At 39.5% G+C, this 3,974-nt stretch overlaps 1 protein-coding gene across 1 annotated transcript in view; it reads right to left on the bottom strand.

Moving 5' to 3' along the window:
* LOC107727737 (liprin-alpha-2-like) overlaps positions 1-3,974 on the bottom strand; it is a 115,729-nt gene that overhangs the window by 50,597 nt on the left and 61,158 nt on the right. The gene's annotated exons all lie outside the window — the stretch shown is intronic.

Here is a 3,974-nt window from a genome sequence, read left to right as displayed (position 1 = left end):
CCCTGCAATCGCCGTCCAAAGCCACGCCCCCTGAACGCATTTACACTCACAGACCAGAGACAACATTACTACAATAGGTTACATCAGTGGTTCCCAATTTCAGCCCCCGCTCAGGGAGTGGGGAGCAATGAACACTGTGTAGGGATCATATGGATTGGCACACAGTTCATGCACGTAGCTCGCTTCTAACGAGCTGGCGCGAGGACTAGATTAACCGCTGGTGTATCATTCATATCATTCACCGGTGAGAAAACTTTAAAAGTACTACAATACCAGGAAGGAGGATCGGGTTTGTCTGCCATGTCTGCCATTCTCGCTCTGTCTGCACAGCGTGCGTGAACGCGCTGATGACGTATCCTGTCTGCGCGAACTGGGTGCGCAGAGGTATGCTAATACATACGTTGACAGGCAGGTAGGAAAGCATATTAAAACGCTCGGACCGAACGTTTTGATTGGACGAACATTTCTTGATCCTACGCCTTCCACAGAATATATAAATACAGACAAATACATTTAGACCACTTAACTTAATGATTGCTATCGGGATGTGAAGAGACTTTCAACCAGCATAACAAAAAATGTTTCTGAAGACAATCACCTATTGCACCTTTAAGCTTTGGCAAAGCAAGTAAGTAAACACATACGAAGAAAATTTGTCAGTTGAAAAGTCACCAACTTACTCACCTTAGCCATTGAAATTACCGCCACTGAAGAGACTGAAGGACAAGATCTGTTGTCCTGATGTCACTAAAGGGGATGGCCTTTTCTTAAAGGGGCAGATTCCCCAATACAACAGGGTGGACAACCATTTAAGGGAAATGGACAAACTATCCTTTTTTATTTAATAAAAATATCGTTTTTATTACCAAATGATCAATACACTCAAATTGAGTAATCTCTTATTTAACAAAATATTAATAGGAGAACAAAATTGTAAAATTTTATGATTTGACAATATTCTACTATCATTCAAATTTAATGAGCAGCAAAATAGCACATGAGCAGGGACATAGCAAAATAACACGCATCCTCTTACACAAAATAAAAAAAAATCTAGAAAATGTATCTAAAGAGCCAAGTAATGCTTTTGTTATGAATATAAAAACGTAGCCTATAACACACCTTTTCATAGTCATTTTTATGTTAAGTTATCATGGCAAATTAGTTATTTATGTACAGGACACCAAAAGTCACCCTACAGTGATATTGACCCATATATATATATATATATATTGACAATCCATTTGCCTGGCACATCTCTATCAAACGTTCTCCATTTTCGTTTGAAGTTCCCGTGCCTTCTTTCCCCATGACGCCTTCTTTTCCTGTATTTTCGGTACAAACTTTGGCATTGAAGTCTCCAATGACATTTTTGATGTCTCTTCTTTTTATCTTTTGCAGAGTTGCTTGGAGTTGATGGTAGAAGGCGTCTTTGTCTTCGTCTTCGTCGTCTGTGGGCGCATACGCTTGAATGATGGTCACTTTGAACGCCCTACAATCAAATCTGGCGGTGATGACTCTTTCTGATACAGGTTCCCACTCCAGCAGTCCTGCTGCAGCTTCCTTGCTCAGTAGGAGGCCAACTCCTCTTTCGTGGTTGGCAACTTTCTCTCCCTCATCTCTGGGTCCTGAGTACAGGAAAGGTACTATTACCTATGTAATTGTCAATAGGAGGAACCTGGTTCCCACATAAAAAATGCCAAAAAGTTACCTGGATTTCCCCAAATGGATTGACCGAAAACCAGATTGACCACTTCCTTGTGAGCAAGAGGTGGAGATCCTCGCTTCAGGATGTACGGGCCAGGAGAAGCGCAGATATAGGCTCGGACCACCACCTCGTAGTTGGAGTGATGAAGCTAAAACTAGCTAGAGCTCCAAGGAGGAAGTACAGGAGAGAAAAATTCGACGTGAAAAAGTTGCAAAACCCGGAGACAAGACTGAGGTTCCAGCTGGAACTCAAGAACAGATTTGCAGCGCTCCCAATCGAAGAAGTCTCCCTGGAACAAGAATGGGAAAGAATCAAAAGCGCACATCTAGAAACATGCAAAGAAGTATTTGGCAAAATACAAAGACATCGGAAACAATGGATTACAGAAGAAACCTGGAGAACAATTGAAGAAAGAAGAACAGCGAAAGAAGAAGTCAGCAAAGATGAGACTGCAGAAACAGAGAGCTATGGTGCACTACAATGAGAAAGTGAGAGACGTTAAGTGGAAATGCAGATCAGACAAGAAGAAATATATGAAGGGTTGGCAGACGAAGCGGAAGATGCAGTAAAGAGAAATGACATCAAGAAACTATATGACACTACAAGAAAACTAAGCGGAAAGAAAAACAATCCAAACAAACCAGTGCGAAGCAAAGAAGGCAAAATATTAAATACGCAAGAGGAGCAGCTGTCGAGATGGAGAGAACACTTCAAGGAAGTCCTCAACGGAAAGCCTCCAATCGAAGAATTACAGGTTGAACAAAACCAAGAAGAACTCGACATCAACGTGGGAGAAATTACAAATGGAGAAGTCCTACACGTTATCAAGAGCCTGAAAAACGGAAAAGCTGGCGGGGTCGACAACATCCCTCCAGAAGCATTTAAGGCAGGAGACAGCGTGTCAGCTGAAGCCCTCTTGAAGCTATTGAAGAAGATTTGGAACGAAGAGGAAATACTGACAGACTGGAAGAAAGGAATTATAGTAAAACTACCAAAAAAGGGTGACCTCAGTCAGTGTGGAAACTGGAGGGGAATCACATTACTCACCATCGCCAGCAAAATCCTCGCAAAGATCATCCTGGATAGAATCAAGGGTGCCTTGGACTCCAGACTTTGCGACGAACAGGCAGGAATCCGGAAAGAGAGATCCTGCACAGACCAAATTGCCACCCTAGAGTGGAACGCAGGAGTATACATTTTGTTCATCGACTTCGCCAAAGCTTTCGACTCAGTCGACCGAGAAGCCTTATGGAAGATCCTTCGAGCTTATGGAATCCCGGAAAAAATGGTCCGTATTATACAAGCCCTCTACAAAGACGTCAGTGGGCAAGTTGCCCTCAAGGAGCCCTCACTGAAGCTTTCGATATCAAGACAGGGGTAAAACAAGGCTGCCTTTTATCTTCCTTAAGATAAGACAGATTTGTGAACAATATTTGAGAGAAATAGGCCTTTTGTGTATATAGAAAAAGTCTTAGATCTTTGAGTTCAGCTCATGAAAAATGGGGGCAAAAACAAAAGTGTTGCGTTTATAATTTTGTTCAGTGTATATAATAAAGTGTGATAATACTATTATATTTTAAAATAAAAAGGGATTATTAAATACAAATACAATTATTTTATTTTATTGTAAACTTAAAAATAAAATGCTAATATTTACTACTACTACTACTACTTTTTTATATGAATTTTCATCATTTTCAACCTTAAAATCAGCAGGCTTTTATTTTGGCGGGTTGTCGGCAAGTAAGTAGAGCATCAGTGCTTTAAAAACGGCAGTGGGCAGCCTAGATTTATGCTTTCAATTTAAATAGAAATCTTATACAGTACAGTTTGTCGATCTAAAATGGTAATTGTGCATTAACAGCTGTCATCCATGTCGGTACGCAAATGCGCTGTCAGAACTTATTTATACAGCACATTTTTTATTTTGTTCGCGCATGCGGAGTACTTATGTGCACCCCTGGTTATATAGTAAATGTTAATACAATTTAGTTTTAAACAAGTGAATCTTGTTAAAAGTTACATGCGGTGGCCGTCACTTATGTGCGCCTCTGTATATATATATATATATATATATAAAATTATTATTATTATTGTTACTATTATTATATAGACAGTCATTATTGCTCAGGATGATACAAGAATCCACAAAAAAAAAGCTTGTTCAATAAATGTTTAACAAATAAATTTGTTTATTCAATTTAGTTAGATAATAAAATAAAATAAAATTTGAAAAGGCATTTAAAAAGGTAGTCTTCTTCTTCTT

Source organism: Sinocyclocheilus rhinocerous, unplaced genomic scaffold (genome assembly GCF_001515625.1).
Source record: "Sinocyclocheilus rhinocerous isolate Xijiao unplaced genomic scaffold, SAMN03320098_v1.1 scaffold576, whole genome shotgun sequence".
In the NCBI taxonomy this organism is placed as follows: domain Eukaryota; kingdom Metazoa; phylum Chordata; class Actinopteri; order Cypriniformes; family Cyprinidae; genus Sinocyclocheilus; species Sinocyclocheilus rhinocerous.
This window is presented reverse-complemented; position numbering and strand designations above follow the sequence as displayed.